The 23,774-nt window shown below is 44.1% G+C and overlaps 1 protein-coding gene across 1 annotated transcript in view; it reads left to right on the top strand.

Moving 5' to 3' along the window:
- LOC127230298 (GTP-binding nuclear protein Ran) overlaps positions 1–23,774 on the top strand; it is a 1,116,469-nt gene that overhangs the window by 80,803 nt on the left and 1,011,892 nt on the right. The window lies entirely within an intron of this gene.

The following is a 23,774-nucleotide window of genomic DNA, read 5'->3' as shown; positions in this document are numbered from 1 at the left end:
GTTTGAGAACAGAGTTCTCTCTACATAGTCCTGGCTGTCATGGAACTCAAATGACAACAAATGCTGATGGGGGTGTAGGAGAAAAGGAATTCTTATCCACTTTTGGTAGACATGTAACTGTCTCAGTTAGGGTTTTCTTATAACTCTCACCAAGGGAGGTCAGAGGAGGAACTCAAGGAAGGACCTAGAGACAGGAACTGAAGCAGAGACCATGGAGGAGTGTTCTTTACTGACCCCCCTACTCAAAGATATATATATATATATATCCTTGGACCACATGCCCAAGGGCCCACAATGGCCAAGGCTAAGCCCACATAAATTTCAAATTAAGAAAATGCACCACAGGCTTGCCTACAGGACCACTTAGCAAAGTCTCTATGGTAATCAGTGTAGAAATTCTTAAAAAGTTAAAAGCAGAAGTTTCACATCACCTAGGCACACCACTCCTGCTCATGTACTCAAAGGAATCTACTACTATGAAGATATTTTCACAGCCATGCTTATTGTTGCTAATTCATTCACAATAGCTAGGAAATGGAATCAGCCAAACATGGTAGGGAAACACACACCATGAAATTTTATTTAGCTATAAATGGAAATAAAATTATGAAATTTGAAGGTGAATGGATGAAACTGGAAAACACTACACTAAATGAGGTAACACAGGACCAACAAAACAAATGCTACATGCTCTTTCCCACATGTGGATGCCAGCTGAAATGTTTTAGATTTGTGTGTTTAATTTGAAGTGTCTGTAAAGGTATGTCAGGAAGCTAGACAGGGCCCATGAGAGAGGAGTGGAGAGGGGGTGGAGAGGGGATAGCGAGGGGATGGAGATGGGGTGGAGGGGTGGAGGGGGTGGAGAATTGGTAGAGAGGCTCTGGTGGAGGAAAGGAAGAGAAGAACACATGATACGAGGTAGAGGGTGGCTAGATTAAAAGGTCTATGCATATTGGAATGAGGAGATAAGGGAAAGGAGAGGACTAAGCAAAACTAAGAATGTGGGGAAAGCCTTATGGAAACAAACTGCTTTGTAAGATGATCTGAAAATAAAAAATTTCAAGGGGAGTTTGGATGGAGGAATTCTATGTGAGTGAATAATGCTGCTCCCAGGGGCCACGAGTTTTCAACAAAAATCCCAGTGCCAGGCCAGAGATCCCTCCTTAAGAGCTGTCAGTCAGAAGACCTAAAGACAATATGGGCAGTTGCCATTACTCTTGTTTGTCCACCAAAACCAGATAGCAAGACTGCCTGCTGCAGACACAAAACTCGTTGGTTACAGGACAAAGAGAAACGGAGCTGAAAACTCCCTCCTTGCTGGGTAGCTGTTACAGGGCTGGAAAGTGCTGTGCAGGATGCTGGGGAGGAAAGACATCGAAGTCTTGCCCAGTATGCGAACACTATAGTCGTTAAAAAGAAAACATAAAAAAGATTTGTTTTAAAAGTAGGTGTGTGTGTTGTGTGTGTGTGTGTGTGTGTGTGTGTGTGTGTGTGTGTGTGTGTGTGTGATACCCATGGAGGCCAGGAGAGGGTGTAAAAGTGCAGGAAGCACTCTTAATCACCAAGCCATCGGTCCAACCCCAACTTACTGCTTTCTAGTTGGATTTTGTCTGCTCTATGGTTGGAAATCCATGCCTGGTCCTATAAATCTGGTAAACAAACAAACAAAACCGGAAGATCCTAGAGGGAAGTAGTGCTATTTTCAACCTTGGTCTGTGAGTCTTCTCTCTGTAGAGGCAATGGATGCATAGCTGCTCAAAGTGATGAGAATGAGTGGCTGTTGAGGGTTCAGCCCTTAGTGAAGCATCTACTTCACATGCCTCCCTCCCTCAAGGCTCAAGGCACATCACAGAATAAGGAGAAACTGTGACTGGAGGATGGGGAGGAGTGCTGCGACACACACTCTGGACATGACATAGTAGTTGTATTCCTGGACTCACAGTGGTTGCACTTACCTGAACAAACAAGACCTGTGCAAGATGAAGCCAGCCAGTGTTCTAGTGTGGGTGGGAGGGAGACTCGGGAGGCTCTGCTCCTAAGGAGGAAACTGATGGCTGCTGAGGAGAGGGGGTCTCTTTTCTTCAAAGGTTTCATCGCTGGTAGGATGCTCATACTTCTGTAAATAAGTCTACACCCATGCAAAGAAAAGAAGCAAATAGAAGGAAAAGAGTAACCGCAAGTCTAGAGACTGTCCCCACCATTGTGGACTAGAACCCTCCGGAAGTCTAAATAACCTCTTCCATAGATTATCTTGGTCACAGCACTCTACCACAGCAGCAGAAAAGTAACTAATACAGTGTATGTCACCTTGTCCACATTAGTATACTCCCCCAGAAAGGTGGTGGATCCCCTGGAGTTACAGGCAGTTGTGAGCAAGGTGAGTGCAGGGGGACTGAACTCAGGTCCTCTAGAAGAGCAGCAAGCACTCCTAACCACTGAACAATCTCTCCAGCCCCTCAACATTCCTTTCTGGATGTTAATGTGAGGAAACCCTCAAAATACTTAGAACTCACTGTGACAAGTACAGATGACAGTTTAACTTCTTGTCACATGGAATGCAAATAACAGAACCAGTCTCAGGCTTCTGAGAATGCTGACTCTTTGGTGTGCTAAGTCCAGTGTCCTTAACCACAGGAGACAAGGATGCATGGTGAGTTGGAAGGAAAGACTGCTTCTAGCACATGTACTCCTGACATGAAAGGAAGTCAGGGAACCTCTCTGGAGGAGTCAAAGGAAGAATGTGCTCATGTAATTCAGAGCTATTCAGTTTATGAAAGACAGTGGGGTTTTCTTTCCCCTTTGTCAACTAAGTGTTCGCAGGCAACAGGACGGGAATGCTTATTGTAATGACCCACTCAAGACAGTTATTGTCAAATATGCTGATTAAGCCAATTAACATTTTTAAGTCCCTTTTGCTGATGGCCAGACCAAGAGTGGGCTTGTGCCTCTGGAAAGCCTCTTGGTGCCTAAGCTCAGGGCAGCAAAGTTTTTAAAGGCAAAACCACACAGACCATAATTTACATCAATGTCACATGAGGGTCACAGAACCTTGAAATGTTCACTCCTGGCAAAGCATAGCTGTTATTTTAGACCTAACATGATAATTTTGGTTAATACATCTGGACCACAGTGAATCAATGGAAATCTCAAATATGTTGCCAAGGTGGATGTGTTGTTAGAGGGAGGAGGGGGTAGAGGGTTGAGAACTGTCTAAGCAAACATAAAATGGAGTCACAAGAGTATGGCATTCCCTTAGTCATTCTGCTTATTACTCAAAAATAATTAGACCTAGAGTTAGGAAAAAAACATTTTAAACAAGACACAAGGGTGAATGTGGTGGTACACACATGTATTCCCAGCACTGGGGGCTTGGCCTAGAGGATCATACATTCAAAGCCAGCCTGTACTATGTAATATAAACCTGTTGAATGAGAGGGGAAGGGAGAGAGAGAGGGGGTAGAGAGAGAGAGAGTGAGAGAGAGAGGGGGGAGGGGGAGGGGGGAAAGAGAGAGAGGGAAGAGAAACTGTCTACATTTTGGATGCAGGTTCCAAGGAGACATACTCCCCCACTGTCACCCTCAGTGGCCTGAGGAGGTGCCTGCCCTAAGGACCTTGACTGAGGCTGAACCGGGGTCAGGCTTTGGTGCTGAAAAGAGGCTCAGTAAAGCAGTAGTTGGAAGCCTTATTGGAGGTATTAATACAATCGAGGAGGAGGACGAGAAGCCCAGGCGGAAAACACACTCAAGAGTGTGGTCTTTCCAATGAACCAGTCCAGGACTTGGGTGGGCTTGGAAGTCACTGTATTCACTGGTGCCTGAGGGGTACTTGGTGTGATTACAATCCATAACGTGAACGTCTAGCCCACCAGGGACGGTTTTGTTTGAGATGCTCCTGAAACATCTCGGTTTAGGAATGAGGCCCTACCCACGTTCGTATACTCCCAGGACTTAAATTAGAGTCATTGTTTCTTCAGCTTACATATCGTACATGTGAAGCGTATTAATGTTCTGGGGACCTCTGTGGTGAGAGCTACTTGTACTGGGGTTCTTGTTTCTCTGCTGGCAGAGGCTTCAGCCAGTCTGGGATGATGGTTCCCTTCTCACCCCCTAACTTCCCTGTCTTTCTGTCTTGCCTCACAGCTAAAAGCATAAGCCAATGGAAAAATGGGAAGAGATGGCAGAAGAAATGTTCACAGACAAGGCAGCACATGACAAACATCTGAAGAGATGTTTACCACAATTAGGAAGCAGGCAGTATGAGCCAAGACTGAAGTCGCCCACAGCCTCACACCCACTCTGCTGATGGCAATCCCGACAGCCTCTTAATGCCAACTCTTCTTTTATTAACCATACACATTGATTTGGTGTGGGTGTGTATATGTATGTGCTGGGACACATGTGCGCCACAGGACACGTGTGGAGGAGGTCAAAGGGCAGCTTGAGGGAGACAGGTTCTTCATCCTACCATGTGAGTCCCGATGATTGAACTCAGATTATCAGATTTAGTGGCTCATGCCATGTAGTCAAACCTTAAGGGAAAAAAATCTATTTTTGTTTATTTATTTATTTGTGTGTGCCTATGTGCGCATGCACGCACATGCATACTCCTGTGGCTTATCAGGGCAAACATGTGGAGGTCATAGGACTAATTTGCAAGGATCTCTGCTCAACCATCTTGCAAGCCATCATTACAAAACTGTTTGTGGCATTTTTCTCCTTATGATTTGAGTTTGGTCCACTCAAAATAGATGTTAAAATATCAAGTCCTAGAACTGGATTTCGATAAAAGAATCCAAGACAGAAAATTCATTAATTTGAGGTGAACTGATATCAGCTATGAGGATGGGAAAAATAAAGAAAAAAGTAAGTTGGGTGGTGGGTAGCTCACACCTTTAATCTCTGTACTCAGAAGGCAGAGGCAGGTGGATCTCTGTTAGTTAAAGGCCAGCCTGGTCTGCAGAGCAAATTCCAGGTCAGCCAGGGTTATACAGAGAAACTAGCAACCCAAAAGAGTCAAATTTTGTTTCTATGAAAAAGAAAAACCTGGACTATCCTGGCCATCTAGAGATGAACAGGCAGAAGTTAGCTTTGACAAGAGCAATGGCAAGAATAATTATTAATCAGAGACTAACATCAGGAATTTGCAAGGTCCAAAAAGAAAACAAAAACATAATGATGATAATAATAATATAACAACAACAACAATAACAAAGATGGTGGAGGCAGCTATCCTGGACAACTTCATGTCAACTTGACACAAGCTGGAACCATCTGAGAGCAGAGAACCTCAACTGAGAAAATGCCTCCATAAAAATCAGGCAGCAGGCAAGTCTGTAGAGTATTTTCTTAATTAGTAATTGATGGGGAAGGGCCCACCCATAGTGGGTGGTGCCATTCCTGGGCTGGTAGTCCTGGGTTCTATATGCAAGCAAGCTGAAACAATGAATAAATGGGACCTCCTGAAACTGAGAAGCTTCTGTAAGGCAAAGGACACAGTCAACAAGTTAAAACAGCAGCTTACAGAATGGGAAAAGATCTTTATCAGCCTCACATCTGACAGAAGACTGATCTCCAAAATATATAAAGAACTCAAGAAACTAGACACCAAAATACCAAATAATCTAATTAAAAATGGAAACAGATCTAAATAGAGAAGTCTCAACAGAAGAATCTCAAATGGGCAAAAGACATTTAAGGATTTGCTCAACATCCTTGATTATTAGAGAAATGTAAATCAAAACGACTCTAAGATTGTATCTTACACCTGTCAGAATGGCTAAGATCAAAAACACTGATGACAGCTTATGCTGGAGAGCATGTGGAGAAAGGGGAACATTTCTCCGTTATTGGTGGGAGTGCAAACTTTACAATCACTGTGGAAATAAGTGTGATGGTTTCTCAGAAAATTGGGAATCAATCTACCTCAAGACCCAGCAATACCACTTTTTGACATATACCCAAAGGATACACACTCACATAACAAGAACATTTGCTCAACTATGTTCATAGTGGCATTATTTGTAATAGCCAAAACCTGGAAACAACCTAGATGCACGTCAACTGAAGAATGGATAAGGAAAATGTGGAACATTTACACAGCAGAATACTACTCAGTGGTAAAAACAAAACAAAACAAACAAAAAAATCAATGACATCCTAAAATTTGCAAGCAAATGGATGGAACTAGATAATGCCCTTGTGAGTGAGGCAACCCAGACTCAGAAAGACAAATATAATAAGTACTCACTCATAAGTGGATATTAGACATAAAGCAAAGGACAACCAGTCTACAGGCCACAACCCCAGAAAACCTAGGTAACAAAGGACCCTAGGCATACATGGATCTGCCTAGGATGGGGAAAAAGACAAGATCTCCTGAGTAAATTGGGAATGTGAGAGGCAGGAGGGAGGGTGGAATGGGAAAGAGGAGGAGGGAAGGGGAGTGGGGGGAAATGTATAGCTCAATAAAATAAAGAAAGAAAGCAGGCTGAGCAAGCCAAGGGAAAGAAGCCATCCCATCATGACCTCTGCATTAGCTCCTGCCTCATCAGTTCCTTCCCTATTTGAGTTCCTTCAGTGGCTTCCTTCAGTGATGAACTGTATGGTGGAAGTGTAAGCCAAATAAACCCTTCCTTCCCAGCTTGCTTTTGGTCATGGTGTTTCATCACAGCAATAATAACCCTAAGACAGGGGCTGAGAGGCAGCTCAGCAGTTACGAATGCTTATTGCTTTTCCAGTGGACCTGAGTTTGGTTTTCAGAATCCATGTCAGGTGGCTCACAGTTGTCTGTAATTCCAAGTCCATATCCAGGGGGTCCAACGTCCTGGCTTCTTCCAACACCTGCAGACGTGTGTGTGTGTGTGTGTGTGTGTGTGTGTGTGTGTGTGTGTGTGTGTAAATAACTATACATGAGATTTTAAAATATAGGGTCTTATTCGGTAGCCCTGGAGGGCCTGGAGTTTTCTATGTAGACTAGACTCACCTTCAACTGACAGATCTGCCTGCCTCTGCCTCCAGAGTGCTGGAATTAAAGGCTTGCACCACCATGCCAGCCCTAAAAATGAGATCAATCTTTTTTTTTAAAAAAAAAAACAATCTTTTAAAAAGAACATGCATGAGTGTGTGTGAGTGCTGTTCGTGTGCATGCATGCGTGTATATGTTTGTGAGCATGTGTGTGTGTGCATGTATGTCATGCATGCATGAGCATGTGTTTGTGGTAGAGAACAGGAAAGCCTTCCTGTGGCCAAAATGTAATGTTAGCTTTTTTTTTTTCTTCTTCTTCTTCTTCTTCTTCTCTGCAAACATCTCTACTTCTTTCTGGTATTGGTTGTGAGCCTAGCCTTTAACGGCTGAGCCATCTCTCCAGCCCTCTTTCTGGTTTTGGAATTTTGTGAACAAAGTATTTCAGACAGTCTACTTTTCTAAAGCCAATTTGAAGGTGGGATCCACAGCACAAATTTGTTTCACTTGCATACACTCAGGAAGTTGCTAGGCAGTTTCTCACAGGTAGCCCTGGAATACAGTCAGGTTGCCAAGGGCAGTCCCCACCCAGGAGAAGAGGTTCCCAGGCCAGGAGCACTGAGCTGTCCCTGACCTGGAATTCCAGGGCAGAAGGGTTTTTGTTTGTTTGTTTGTTTTTGTTTTTTGTTTTTGTTTTTGTTTTAATACAAGGCAAAAAGTTACAAGGAGAGAAAATATCAGGTCTTCTAGATTTCTTCTGTCTTCTAAATAAAATCAAATATACCACTTCAGAAAGTTTGCTCCCTGTCATGCTTGGAGAGTTTGCTGTGGGACAATTGTTGCTGCTGTTCACAGTAGATGTTCCCACCCTGCAAGCGAATCTGAAGTCTTCTCACTGAGCTCACTCTCCTGCTTTGCTTGTGAGTGCTGCCTGTCTGGAGCTGGGCATACTTCTGTCTGATTCCCTGGGAGCTCCTTCCAGCAGAGGCCTTTGCTCTTTAAGATACCTGCCCATCAGGGCAGTGCCAAGTCTACTTTGCTACTGAATTTGGCTCTGATGGGTAAAGGCTCCAAGAACATTGATAAAATAGAAGAAAAAGAAATCAGGCTTAAAATTTTTGAGTGTGTACCCAAATTTAAGAGAAGGAAATTTATGGTGATGTTGGCAGTCTTCAAAGGGAAGATATGCAAATAACATAGGGGAGGATCCAGATCTTCTCTGGCTCCCATCCCTCCTGAAAGCATGACCCATGAGACACCAACTTGTCAGTGTCTTCTGTCATACTTCAAAATGATCAGATAGTCCTTATCATTAGAAAATATCACCCAGTCATGAACAAAGCCTGGAAAATGGTCTAGAGGTTACAGTTCTCACAGCTGCGGAGATGGCTCAGCAGTTAAGAGCACTGGCTGTTCTTCCAGAAGACCCTCGTTAGAGTCCCGTCACCCACTTGGTGTCTCACAACACCTGTACCTCCAGTCCCCAGGCCCTCTTCTGGCCTCCATGGCTCCAGATACACATGTGGTATAGTCATACATACAGGCAAAAAATCTACACACAATAAATAAATAAGTTAATAAATAATTTAAAAAAGATTATAGCTCTCATCTTGCTGTTGTTTGGTTCCATCCCAGGCTCAGAAGTATTTCTCACTGCAGCAGAGGAAATGCCCTGAGCTGAGAAGCAGACTTCCATAGCTGGCCAGGAAGATAGCACAGCCTTGAACATGGGGCCTTAGAGTGCAGGAGTAGCAGCTGTGGTCAGCAAAGGTGAAGTAGATGCCTCCACTTTAAGGACAGCTTGGCCTACAGAGGTCTGTAAGGTGGTCTGTACTCTATCATGGTGTTTCCAAGAGTGAATGCAAGGGGTGCTTCTAGAATTTTGCCTGGTCTACAAAAGGAAACCCCTTAGTTCAAGTAGCCACATAGCTGGCCTGAGTACAGTGGACAGTCCTGACCTCTGCTCCAGATCAGACTAGAGGCCCCAAGTTCTGTGAGTAAAGAGGAATGGGGGCCTTCTAGGGAAGACCCTTATGACTTCCCAAAGCTAGAATCATGAGTTCAGAATCAAAGGGAAGTGAGTCCAGCTCTTTCTGCTACTATAACCAATAACACACAGAGGATTTTCACGTCTCCTCCTGGCAACCATGAGCTCTGCTGAATGTTAGTTTCCAAAGAGAAAAAAATCTCTCCACTCTGTCTCAAAATGGAATGAGGGGCAGCCAGTTGGTCACTAAGGTTCCTTGTGCTATTGAACCAATAGGCAGAAAGGGCTGGCTGGACTGATTATCTTAGTCACCAAAGAGAAATGTGCACAAAGAGAAGTATGTCTTTCTGGGGTTTCTTTTAATATCCCCATACCCAGTGGCTATCATAGAAACAAGCAAACAAAACCCCAAGGCAACAGAATCCCCAGTTCTTTGAGAATGAAGGGCAGGGCAAATACAGAATGGGTAATGAAAAGGAAGGAGCTTGAGACAGCAGTATCATTTTCATGGCCAATTAAAGAAATGAAAACACATTTATATCTGCATGTTTTCTCTTGCTTGTTATATGTACTGCACATGGAGACCAGAGGCTGACATCTTCCTCAGTCACTACCCACTTTTATTTATTTATTTTTTAGATGTCTTTCAGTGAACATAAAGCTCACTGATTCAGCTAACTGGATGGCCAATGAACTTCAGGGTTCTAGCTCCAGGCGTCCATCTCTCTCCACCCCACCCAACCATCTTGTCCTTGGGTCTTATCTAGGATAAAAAGTGTTCATCCACACAAACACTTGTGCATATATGTTCTAAGTAGTTCTACTTATAATAGGCCTGTGATAGTTTGAATATAATTAGCCCCCATAAGCTCATAGAGAATGGCACTATTAGGAGAAGTGGCCTTGTGGGAGGAAGTGTGTCATGGTGGGCATGGGCTTTGAGATCTCCTGTGCTCAAGCTTATCCCAGTGAGACAGACCATTTCCTGTTGCCTGCAAGATGTAGGACTCTCAGCAAATTCTCCAGAACCATGTCTGCCTGTTCACCACCAATGATGATAATGGACTAAACCTCTAAACTGTAACTGAGTCACCCCAGTTAAATGTTTTCCTTTGTAAGAGTTGCTGAGTGGTGCCTTTTCACAGCAATAGAAATCCTAACTAAGACAGGCCCCAAAGTGGAAATAACCCAGATACCTGCCAACAAGTGGGTAAACAAATTGTGGCATATCCACATGATGGAACAAAGCTCTGGGTGGAGTGGAAAAGATATCCATGATGTACACAGTCAGATAAATCTCAAAACAATTATGCAGACTAAAAGAAACCAGATATAGAATATATACTGTATTATTCCATTTACATTCAGTCCTGGAAAATGAAAGCTAATGTATGCATACAGAAACCAGATATAGAATATATATTAAATTATTCCATTTACACTCAGTCCTGGAAAACAGAAGCTAATGTATGCGTGCCCACTACAGATCACTCACTGGCTGTGTAGGGGTCGGGTTGCTTAGAAACAAGTTGAAGGAAGTGCTAGGAAAGAGATGGAGAAGACTTTCGCAGTTTTAGATATCTTCAGCAATCTCCTTTGTGGTAGTAGTTTATGGTGATATATATTCACCAAAACTTTTCCAAAGGCCTGCTTTAAATCTCTTCAGTTCAGGATACAAAATTAGTATCAATAATGTGTGTGTGTTTTTTTTTAAATGGGGAGCTATAAACACTGGTGTGGGTCTCTTCATCTTGTAGGAGAATGTCTGATGCCCCAGTCAACAAATTCTGCCACACAAGAAGGTCTCTCTTAGCCACTTTCCCCACAGAAGCACTGGAAGGGTCCTCAATCCAAATGCCTGGACAGATGCTGTCCTATTGGCAGTTATTGGGCATGTGGGATGGCATAATCACAGACTCTTTTTTGCCAGGCTTAGAGGGTTTTTTGCTTGTTTGTTTTTGTTTTGGCACCATGGTACCCTTAAGTCCTGCTTGCTTGGTTCTTTGAAGAAAAATGAGCTAGCTGTTCTAGGATTCTTCATAAGCTATAGATGTTGAATCAGGATTCAACTTTGAGGTTTTCTCACCTTAATGACAGTATGGGAGCATAGTTTTATGTCATTTCCTACAGATGTCACCTCAGACTTCAATGGTGTAGAAATCAGGGGCAATGTGCCAAGAATATACCTTCTACTCCTGGGCTATGGGAGTAGGGTAGAGGCTTGCTGCTGTCACCAGCAACAGGGAAGGCTGGGGTTCTCGTCTTGTCTCTGCACTACTTACAGAAGTGGGAATATATTGGTAAATTCCATTGCTGAGACAAAATACCCAACAAAGGCAACGTACAGAAGGAAGGGCTTATTTTGGCTCATAGTTTGGGGATGCAAACCATCAACATGGACTGAACACATGGTGTCCACAGTCAGGAAGAACAAAGCAATGAACGTTGTTGTTCTGCTTGCTTCCCTATTTACACAGCCCAGGACCTCACCCCCTCCCCAGTGCTGGCTACGTTCAGGGTGGATCTTCCCTCTCCATTCAAGCCCTTCTGAAAACACTCCTATCGAGTGTGGTAGCAGTATGCTCCCACAGTTACTCAAAAGCCAGTCAGGTTGTCAAGGAGCATTTTTTATTTTTGAGAGAGGTAATTATTACTCTTATTTTGTGCATGTGCTTCACTTCCCTGTGTGCATGTATGCTGTGGGCATACCTGGTACCTGCGGAGCCAGAAACCCCAGAACTGGAGTTCAGGATAATTATAAGCCATCATGTGATTTCTGGGAACTGAACCCTGATCCTTTATGAGAATAGCAAGTGCTCTTAACTGTGGAGCCATCTTTCTAGCCCTTTATTTTGAATTTTTCATGTGTGCATGTGTCATGTGCATTCATATGTATGCTGTGTGTTCACATGTGTGTGGAGGCCTGGCTTAACATGGAGAGTCTTCCTCAATCACTATTGTGTTATCTGCTGAATCGGGGTCTCTCAGTTGAGCCTAGAGCTTGTCAATATGGCTAGTCTGGGCTGCCAGCCTGCTCTGGGGAGCACCTGCCTCTGCCTCAGCAAGTGCTGGAATTATGGGCTGTATTCTCACCTGCATTTATATGAGGGCTGGGGATCCTCACAGGTGCTGCTTTCCCCGCTTGCACGATGATGCCTTGACTACTACATCCCCCATAGAGAAGAGCACCATTTTCTCCTACCACAGAAGAGCAGAATCACATTCAGAGTGTTGACAAGGATGCCAGAGTAAGTAGTACTTATCTTTGGGTGAGATAGAATGCAAACATCAAAAGCCTTGAGACATTAGTCATGTTCTATTTTGAACTGTATGGTGGTTAAATCTGAATATGTACAAATTATTATTAACAAAGATATTTACCGGGCCCTCTGAAACTGCCATGGTTAGCAAAGTGTCATTGGAAGGAGACAAGAAGGAGAAGACTCAGTAGCCGGTATGGGTTCAAAGTACCGGTGTCAGACTCTGAGTAGTTTATTTCAGGCATATTTAAGCACAGCACAATTGTGAAAATTTATTCTGGTGATTATAACTCAATCCCATGTTCACAACAAAGCAAACATTAGTCCCTTTGAGGAACAAATTCAGCTAAACAGAGATCAGATGTCACTACATTGAAACTCTGAAAAGTCCATAAGGATGAGTTCTATAGCTTGACTGAGAAAAGCAAGCTTATAGTGAGGGTCTGTGGGGAGGTCTGGTGCTGGAAAAATCTCTGGCCACTCAGGTAGAGACGGAGGTCACCAGACTAGTAAACATGTCTGCTCCAGCCTTCCGGGTGGATGTAAGGTATAACATCTCTTTCATTGAAGGAACAATCCTGTATGTCAACATCCCAGGTTCCCCTCATGCTTTTCTATGAGCACAAAGACCTCCATGGCTCCTACAGTTTGCTTTTTAAAACTGAGGTTAACTTAATATAATATAAACTAACAATCAGCCTTTGAAAGTGGACAGAGTAAAGCCATGGCCTCTATCTAGTTCTAAGATATTCCCATCATCCCAACAGGACACCCTTCCCACTGAGCAGTCTTTTGCCCTCTCCAGTTACTACAATAGGATTTTATTTCAAAGTGGAAGTTTACTTATTTGGGTTTTTGTTTGTTTGGTTGGTTATTTTTGTTGTTGTTGTTTGCTTGTTTTGTTTTTTGGGTTGTTTTTTTTAAAACAAGGGTTCTCTGTGTAACCCTGGCTAGAACTTGCTCTGTAGGCCAGGTTAGTCTCAGAACTCACAGATCCTTCATACCTCTCTGATGGGGTGTGGGAAAATGACATAGGAGGTAAAATGAATAGCAAGGTCATCTGCCTCACAATCCAGCCATCTACTGCTGGGCATTTGTTGTGAGAAATGAAGCAAATGTCACCAGAGATGGCTACTTCCATGCTCTGGGGCAGCTGCAGTCCAAAACTGATAGCAGCAAGAGAGTGAATAGTAATACAGTAGATGTGCAGCACAGTCTATGTGTAGCCTGGCCTCCATGGTTAACTAGTGGCTAGCTCCGCACTCTGTCTCCAGACAAGCTTTATTTGTTAGAGCACAAACAAAACATTACCTCACAGATGCAGTAATAAAAAGGAATGAACTATTAATACATTTAAAGACAGGGAATCTAATACTTATACTGAATGAAAGAACCCAGAGTGTTGTGAGTCCACTATGTCAGAAACATAGATAAACACCTTTTGTGTGCTGGTCCTTGTCACAGTTTATCAAATAGCAAAAAATCCACAAGGTTTAACAGGTTTGGTTTTGTTTTTGAGACAGGATTGGGGTTACAATCCACTACTATAATTAAGAGGTCTCACTAAGGCAACTTACTCCTGAGCAGAGCCCACTTAGCAGTTCAAAAGCAGCAGAAATGACACTCATCAACGCAAGGGGGACTCGGCTGCCCCTAGCTGGCTGAGTGTAATTTTGTGATCTATTAGCCTTGAAAAAGAAGGGGGAATGGGACAGCTCTGCCATAATCCATGATTCAGGGAGAAAGGAAGATTGGCAGGTGGAATGGGAAGTGGGGGAGGTGGGGGGATAGATGTATACCTGCAGAACTCATTTGGCAGCAAAGACAATTTCCCCCACAGTCTCAGTGACAGAAATTTGACATGCAATCCTGCTTCCTTTGGTGATCATGTCAAGGCAAATGCAGCTGCTTTTGCTTCAATCTTATTCACTAACATTAACCCTCATATCACACACCACACATTAAAAATCCCCAAATGTACTGCATGGTTTATAAAATTAATACACGCTGGAGAGGCTGTGTGGCAGGGTTTAAGGAGTTCCAAGAGCTGGCTGAGACAAAGTCTGCTTTAGTAAGATAATGCGGCAGACTTGGCAGGAGGGAGACCCCGATTGAGTGCACGGAGTCAGAGTTTGAAAGCAAAGCAATGCTGCAAAATGCAGCTGTGAGGTGAAAGGTCAAGCCAGGGCCAGAGAAGGGGAAACATCTGGTTAGGTCCAGAAGGGCAAAGAAGGCAGGCAGATGAGTCAGCTACATCAACACTGAGGGGCCAAACTGAGCAGAGCTCTAGAGAGTTGGGGAGTCCCCTGCTTGGTATGACACACATACCAGGCATCAGATGATAGGTGATGTTGGGCTATGCCAGGTGTCCATCAATTTATGAGGTCCAGGGGGAGAGACACTTTTTTTTTTTTTTTTTTTTTTTTTTTGGGATATGGCATGTCTGATAAATTCTTGGGCCTGGTTTTCCTGATAAGATTTTAATACACCTGCATGTCCCTACACTCGCAATTCACCCCCCAATAAACTACAAGGCATGTCCCTTTTTATTTGAAGGAATTAGTCATTCATTAGTTCATGCTGGATGGGTGGTTCCTGATGGATGGTGCAGCCCACCCAGGACTGCTTTTTTCTCTTTCAAAGCAGAGTCAAAAGCTGCTTATAAAGTGGGGTCTCCTGGGGCAAGACACGGCCTGAAAACCCACCCCTTTACACAGTATGTTTTATTCAATAACTTGGGGAGGGGATAGCCTGATCTCAGTACAGAGCCTTTCCGTTTAAAACAAAAAACCAGAGTAAATGGGGCTGGGGCAACAGGTCGGTTGGGACAGTGTTTGTCATGAAGCCTGAAGACCTGAGGTTGGAACCCCAGCTCCCACATAAAAAATTCTGTGTACATCTGTGCGCTTGTAATCCCAGCACCATGGAGGTGAAGGGAAGAGAAACCTCTAGAGCTCATCGGTCAGCTAGTATAGCCTAACTGGCATGCACACACACCTGCAAACACTCTTGCATGCATGCGCAAACACACACGAACACATGAACACTTTTATACATACAAGAGTATATACACTATGATTCCATTTATGCAATTCCATAAAATTAAAACTAATCAGTAGTGTCAAGGAGCAGGTTAATGGCTATAGGTGGACAGTTTCATATTTTTTCTAACACGTATTTCTGAGGGATGGGTTTGATTGCCAGCACTGAATTAACTGGGCATGGTAGTAGACACCTGCAACTCTAGAACTTGGGAAATAAAGGAAAGATCAATAGTTCAAGGCTATCTTCAGCTACGTAGTGAGTACGAGTCCAGCCTGGGCCAGCTGAGAACCTATCTTAAAAAGATAACATTATTATCACCAGTCATCTAGCCAGCATTCAAAAAGTCCGATTATCTCATTCTTGTCTGAATGGGTTTTCCACAGTTACCTTTAAATATCAAGATTTGGCCCTGTGTACACATATAATCCAAGCACTCTGGAGGCTGAGGTCACTAGAAGTTTGAGGCTAGACTGGGCTCCATAGGGGATCCTGTCACAAACAAGCAAATGAAACAAAAGTCAAGCTTGGAATAAGCACTGTCATTGTGGGGTTGTGGCCTTCCAAGCACCCATGACACCTCACCTCTACAGTTCTTTTCTCCACTTAGCTATTAGTAATGAACATGGGTGACATGTTCTGCCGGACTCTGTCGTTTCCTCCCTGGGGGCAGGGGTATTGTTTTCTTCAGCCCTTGAAATTTCCTACCAGTTGGGTGAAGTCTGGAAGTCTGCCCAAATTCAGGTTCAATACCTGTGGCAATAATGTCATAGGTAGTGGATGTTTGAAGGAACTAATGTCACCCAAAGCAAATACATTTGCTGCGCCCTCCCCTCCCTGGGCTGACTCTGGGAAGCCCCTGAAGCAGGCCTCTGTGAAAATCCTAATGTGGAGGCTGCCCGAACACCCTTTCAATTTATTAAAGTCCTTCATTCCTCTGCTCGATGACTTAAGTCTCATGGGGCTGAAACTCTGCAGCCCTTTCTAGCCCAGGCCCTTTCGGGTCTGTGGATACTGTGACAATATAGCCACAGGTCACATGTCGGGGGGGGGGGGGGAAGTACAAAATACAATGGCTGTGTCTTTTCTGCCCCAGCTTCCCTGTCTTACTCACCCGTGTGTTGGGTGGAGGTGGGGTGGTCACTGGAGCATTTGATACAGGAATGTTCTCCTGGGGAATTCATTGTTGTGGCCACACACTTGGCACAAACAGCTTAGAGGAAGGAAGATTACTTGGCCTCATGCTCTCCCAGGTGTGGGTGTGGTGGGACATGGGGGCTCTCACTGTGCCTGCTAGAAGGCAGAGGAGGGAAATCCAAGAAGGGGACAGCATAAGAAAGAGCCCCAAGGACACATTCCCTGAGATCCTCTTCTTCTGGGTAGGCCACCCTACCACCTTTTATCATTTTCAAATAATGCTGCCATGTTGTGGCTCCATTAAGCAGTTAATCCATGATTAACTTGACTGTCCCTGGATATTCCCCACAGACCGGCCTACAGGCATATTTGCCAATTACATGTTTCTCAATCCAGTCACATTGACAATCAAAATTAGTTACGGTTTCCTGGGATGTATCCATACAGTTCAGACTAGACACACACACACACACACACACACACACACACACACACACACACCATACATGCACACATACGTGTGTGTGAGAATGCATATGCATGAGAATATGTGAGACTGTATATATGAGAATATATCATATCATATCATATCATATCATACCATATCATATCATATCTGCATTTTCTCAGTGTTCCAGCCTTCTCTGATATTCTGGGACCCTAAATTTCCAATGTGTCTGCTGTTCTAAATGACTAAAGAATTTCTCAATAATTCCTGTGACTTTTATGAACACTTATTTCTACTTGGAATTTATCACACACATGTGGCTTTCCTGCCCTCATGAGTAGGTTCATTCTTTGCTCTCTGCTGCATAACTGACCGCCGACAGCAGCACTGTGGGCCATCCTAACCGCCTTTTCCCACATATCCAAGACACTGTGCTAAGAGAGGTCCACACAGCAGAGATGAGAGCCCTCTGAATTTCCTATGGATACCAGAAACTCCACCGTGACCAGCAGGCCCCTGGCCCTCGTGCTTAAAGAACAGTAATCCAGGATTCTGGCCATTCCCATCATTCCTCTTACTTTCCCAGACTGGGATGTCTCCATTCTTGGAAGTTAAGCCATCTGCGTTTGCCATTACTTCTTGTCACTCTGACCAGACATGTAGTAGTTTAAGTGAGAAAATGTGTACTTGGCACACAGTTGGGAAGCGTAAGCGTACGGACCACCATGGCAGGAAAGGTAAGGTGCCGACAGTTCCACTTCAGTGGGAGTTCAGGGATGCCGAAGCTTCTCGAATCTTGGGAATGAAAAGTAGAGACGGGACATGAAGCAGAGCCGGTTATAGACCTCAAGGCCCGATCTTCTTCCTCTTCCTCCAGCTGCCAGGCCTGGCAAAATTCCCACAACTTCCCAAACCAGCACCCTCAGATGGGGACCAAAAGTTAATACATGAGACCCTATGGGGACTTACACAACCAGGCCATAGTATAAACCCGAGCCTCCGGCTTCCTTTATGCGCTTCATATTCTCTCACTGAGGACTAGGACTAGGTCGGTAAAATAAGGTTTATATAAGACAGAAATGTATTTGTTCATGTACAGGGCAGATGGTGAGCAGTGCAGAGCATGAGCGGTAGCTCCATGGTGACAAGGACCTTTCACACTGTTGATCTATGTAAAGAACCTACGCCTGAGATGACCATCCCTTAAGGTGGCTGCCTCCATCATCGTCTCCTTCCAGCCATAAAGATGATGTTAGCAAGAAGGCAAATGCCTACCCTTTAAGAAAATACCTTAAAAGGTACAGATGCCAGGCCAGAAGAAGACAGTAATGCATGAGTCCAGACGCAGTAGGGGCTGGGAAACACCCCCATCACACATGATCAGCTAAAATCTGAAGATTCTACTTAAAGAGGGGAAAGAAGAAGAGGAAGGAGGGGGAGGAGAAGAAAGGAGAGCCACAGCAGTCTCTGGCACAGCGCTGGAAAGTTAACATTCCCTTTTCTGCAGTTCTAAGTACTAGAGAGCAAGGTCAAAGTTCAGCTTTCACTTTCCCTTGAATAGGACTGCCTTCCGAAGGCTCCAGCACTGAAGACCTGGTCTGCAGCTGTGGCCTCTATGAAAGCCGGGGGTTGGAGGGATGGACAGGGAGCAGGACATGGGACTTAGGTGGAGGAGGAGGGTCTCTGGGGAAGCATCCCTGATGGAGAGGCTGGGACCCAGGTCTTCCTCTGCTGTGATTCCTGCCTGCCATCAAGTGAACGGCCTCTTCCTCCACATGCTCTCTGCCTCACTGCTGCCCAGCCACCACGGACGGAAACTGTGAAGTGAACCAAGACTTTCTCACTGTTTAGTCTTCCTCTCGGGTATGTTATCACAATCATGGAATGCTAACGTGTTACCAAGTATCAGAGAAGGTCCATGCGCTGATGAGCCGGGATTTCATCACTAATCCCAGTGTTCTTTTTTTCTTCTTCTTTAAATTCCATCTTCAGGGATTGGGGTGGGGCTCAGTTGGAAGAGGGCTACCTAGAATGCTGCACAAAGCTCAGAATTCAATCTGCAGCACAGCGTGATTGCACAACCCTGTAATACCAGCACCTGGGAGGTGAAAGCTTCAGAATCAGGAGTTCAAGGTCATCCTCAGCCACACAGTAAGTTTGAGGTTAGTGTGGGAATCATGAGGCGCTGTCTCAAAACAGAACAAAATAAGACAAAACCTTTCCATTAGTGGACAATGTTTTGGGAACCACAGAAATCACTTTTCAGTGAACTGCTGAAGCGAGTTGCAGGCTTGTTTTTCCTTCTCTTCCAGAAATTGAGGGCACTGGCAAAGATCCTCAGCATCCGGTTGACCTGGCCTGCACCTGCTGGCATCTCCATCTTTTTCTCTCTCCCTGCTCCACACCATCACTGGTTTTGCTCATACACTTACTAAAACACCCTTGCACAACATCTTTCTTTGATCTCCTCCCATCACCAGGATAAAGTACACTTTTGACTTGCCATGTAAGCCCCTCCCCTGCTCCTGGCCTCTTGTTCCATCCGCCACTCACTGACTACTCTTTGACCAGGCTATCTTTACATACATCATCTCCTCCACTTAGAATGCCCCCATTTTTTAGCTGAAACTCTCCTTTTATATCTGTATAAAGCAAACAAATGTCCGTTTGTCCCTTCACTACAAGAAAAAGAAACCCTCCTGGGTGTCTCTGGTGCTTTCTTTGTGTCATCGTCCTGCAGCGATCTCTCCATAAGGCTCTTGTCCCAAGGAATTTGTGAGTTCTTCAGAGCAAAGAGCCTCCCGTCTTTACCATGTGTATCCTCAGGATCTGCCCTGTGCTTCATGGGAACCCACACCCAGGTAGCCTAGGATGAAGTGGCGATAGAAATGAAGACATCCTCTCAAAAGTGACTGAGTCCTATTTGCTTTTCTTAGCTGAACTGAATACCTATTACAAGCAGTACCTTGAGGGCTTAAGAGACACACTTGGCACTCACTCCCTTATCCCCACTGGGTCCGATTAGGTGCCAGTAGGGATGCCATCAAAAAAAAAAATGGTCTGGGGAGAGGTGAGGGCGGATTAGCCACTAAAACTAACCAGTGAGCTTCCTGGCACCTCAGGTTTACCAATAGTAAAAGCTCTCTGCTCCTTCCCATTGCACAGTAACTCATTCTGAGCCACTGTATACATTTACTCCAAGAATAAGGAAGGCTCAGAGACTGGGGGTACTTGTTTGTTTGTGATGGGTTTCACTACATATAGCCTGGTTGGGCTGTTACTTACTGTATATATAGTCCAGGCTGGCCTTGAATTCAGAGCTCCACCTGCCTCTGCCTCCAGAGTGCTGGGATGAAAGTCATGCACCACCATGGCCTGCAGGACTTAAAGATCTTATGGGCCCAGACAAGGGGTGGAGAGAGAGAGAGAAAGAGAGAGAAAGAAAGAGAGAGAGAGAAGCATACAAGCATTTACTCTCCCTGCTCTTATCTGTGGATAGGACTTGATGCTTCAAATTCCTGCCCTGTCTTTCCCACAAAGATGAACTATAACCTGGAATTGTAGACCGAATACCATCTCCCTCTTCCTTAAGGTTGCTTTTGTCAGAGTTATTTGTCACAACAGGGAGTAACACTAGAACAGAAATTGATAACAAGATTAACCTGGGCTTCTTATACCACTCGAATGACATTTTGACTGGGATATGGAGGCATTTGGTACTTTGGGCTAGAAACGTTGAAAGCTGGAAGAAGAGCTTAACAGCCATTCTGCAGGGAGCTTAGAGGATGTGCCAAAGTGGACAAGGAAAAGAGCACGTAGCCTCATCCCTACACAAAGAACTATAGGCAACTAAGGAATGTTGAGAGTGGGAGAAATGAGTCTTCCCTGAGGAAGAGCACACCAATTTGTTACCCAGTACCAAGTGGTCATCCCTGAAAACATGCACAGATGAATTAACATTATACAGACTGAGTGGGTTATATAGTTAGGAATACACATGTATATGCATATATGCGTGTAACAACAATTAATGAAAAAAAAAAGGTCATGAATTTGAAAAAGAGCAAGGAGGAGTACAAGGATTTGGAGGGAAGAGAAACAGGAAGGGGGAAATGATATAATTATATTACAATCTTAAAAATAAAAGAAAAATGGTAACAAAGATACATTGTATATATACATGTATAAAAGTGTCATAGAATAAATACAGTATTAGAAAAAGAGACCAGAGACCATGTCAGGTGCCTAGCCCAATTGTCACCTGACAGGCTTCCAGAGAAAGCTAATGGGAGCATCAGGTGGAGAGAAAGCCAAAATTGGAGATCTCCATCAGGTCTCTCCCCTTAGAGCTTGGGGACCTCATGAAAGAGAGGAGGAAGAACCGTAGGAGCCAGTGGAATGGCAGACACCAGGAGAACATGGCCCACAGACAGAACTAAGCAGGGCTTGTAGGGGCTGACAGAAACTAAAACAGCAATCAGTCTGCATGGGCCTGCACTAAGTCCTCTGCATAGATGTTGATTGCCAGTCTTATGTTTTTGTGGGACTTGGGTAGGGGCATCTCTGACTCTTTTGTCTGCTCTTGGGACCCTTTTCCTCCTACAGGGTTGCCTGGCCAAGCCTTGATATGAGGGTTTGTGCCTAGTCTTACTATTGTACCTCATTATGCCATGTTCAGTGACTATCCCTGGAAGGCCTGCTCTTTTCTGAAGAGAACAGAGGAATAGATCTGAGGGAAGTGGGGTGGGGTGAGAGGTTGAGGGAGGGAAAACTAGTTGGGATATATTAAAAACAAAGTAAAAAATAATATAATTTTTAAAGTTAGCTTTTAAAAATATAACTAAGAGTTTGGGGCTAGTCAGATGGCCCAATCATTAAAAGCACTAGATCCATAGCTAATCACTGAGCCAAACTCCTGGAATCCAGTTGCAGAGAGGGAGAAGTGATGAGCAAAGGGATTAAGACCATGCTGGGGGAAACCCACAGAAACAGCTGACCTGAATAAGTGGGAGCTCATGGACTCTAGTTTGACAGCTGGGGAATCAGTGTAGGATGGAACCAAGCGCCCTGAATATGGGTGTCAGTTAGGAGGCCTGGGCAGTCTGTGGGGCCTCTGGCACTGGAACCAGTATTTATCCCTAGTGCACCAATGGACTTTGTGTATCCCCCAAGGAGGGATACTCTCTCAGCATGGGGGAGGGCCTAGGCCCTGCCCCAAATGATGTGACAGACTTAGACGATACCCCATGGAAGGCTTCACCCTCCCTGGGAAGTGGATGGGGGGTCATTGGGGAGCATGGGAGGATGGGAGGGAGAGGGAACTGGGATTGATATGTAATCCCAGACACACACACACACACACACACACACACACACACACACACACACTCATTCTTGCTGCTCTTGCAGAGGACTGGAATCTGGTTGCCTTAACCTACCCTGGGCAACTCACAACTGCATGTAACTCCAGCTTGAGGGGATCTGATGCACTCTTTGGACTATTGTGGTACCTGCATGCAAGTGCACATATACACAGGTACACACACACACACACACACACACACACACACACACGCACGCACAAATCAAAACTTAAAAACATAACTAGAACTGGATACATTAGGACCATGGAAAGTAGTATAAAAAGCAGAGAACTCTCCTTTCCATATACCTTTTTTTTTGGGGGGGGGTGGTTCTTTTGAGACAGGGAACATTACATAGTCTAGTCTGGCCTTAAATTTGTGAGCCTCCTTCCTTAGTTCCTTAAGTTCTAGGTTACTGTTTGGTGTTACTATACCCAGTTAAACATGTTCTTTGGGATTTTTGGTTAGTTTTGTTTTGTGAATCAAAATTCTTAAAACAGGAAGTCAGATGAAAATGAATAAATAACATGTACCAATCTGAAATCTATATACCTTCAGAGGTAAAATGTGGGTTTAGTAAATATATGTTTACAAAACACATTATCAACTGTTTGTCTAACAAATAACAAATATACACTGTTCATTACTCAATAGCTTCTGGGATAAAAACAAAATAGCCTACCCTAAATCTGGAAATTTTACATCATGTAATCCCTCTCAAATCTAGTATGCACAGGTTCCTGAACCCAGAAGTCTCTGCTTCAGGAGTCTGAGTTGCTTCTGAGAATGTCCCCTATTCTAACATGTTCCCCAGTGGTCCTGTTGGTCTGAGATAACATGAAAACCACTGCTTCACAGCAGATACAGCTATGTCTATTAAGTGTCCAATAATTACAGCATTTTACACAACTATGGACTAGTTATAGGCTCTCAGCAAATCAGCATGATTACCTATTGTGTAAGGTAGGGCAAGAGATTGGGCAACTCTGCATTCTGGTACCCATATGTTCCTGCCCTGTGCGCATACCACTTGTTGTGATGCATGCTGACTCTGCTTATCTGAGAAAAAGAATGTACCTGAAGATGTGGTTAGTTCAGTCAGAGTGTTGACTAAAGGACAGGGGCTCACTGAAGATCAAAGGCTCAGGTACATCAGAACTCATTCATCACAAAACGTAAAATTACTACCATGTGATTAACAAAGCATGGAGAATGTCTTGAATACAATACTGCATAATCCTTAATAAGTGTTTATTATTCTTTACAGCAAACATACAATTAGATTTTTGGGGGCAGGATCTCCCTACATAGCCTGGTTGTCCTGGTATTCATACTCACTATACAGACCAGGCTAGCCTCAAAATTACAGGTGTCTGCCTGCTTGTCTCCTAAGTGCTGTGGGTTGCCACACTAGATTTATGCATCACAACTCTTGTAAATGTCTGCCATTGTACTATGCATAATCAACCATTACCTTAATGGTCTTCAATGACATGGTCTGACTAGAGTCTCTTACCTTTCAAAAAGGTATCAGAGAACAGAGATACAACACACAAAAGAAGCAGTTTAAGTTTTAA

The sequence above is a fragment of the Phodopus roborovskii genome, unplaced genomic scaffold, assembly GCF_943737965.1.
Source record: "Phodopus roborovskii unplaced genomic scaffold, PHOROB, whole genome shotgun sequence".
NCBI classification, from domain to species: Eukaryota; Metazoa; Chordata; class Mammalia; order Rodentia; family Cricetidae; genus Phodopus; species Phodopus roborovskii.
The sequence above is the reverse complement of the archived record's forward strand: the minus strand, read 5'-3'. Positions and strand labels throughout refer to the sequence as shown.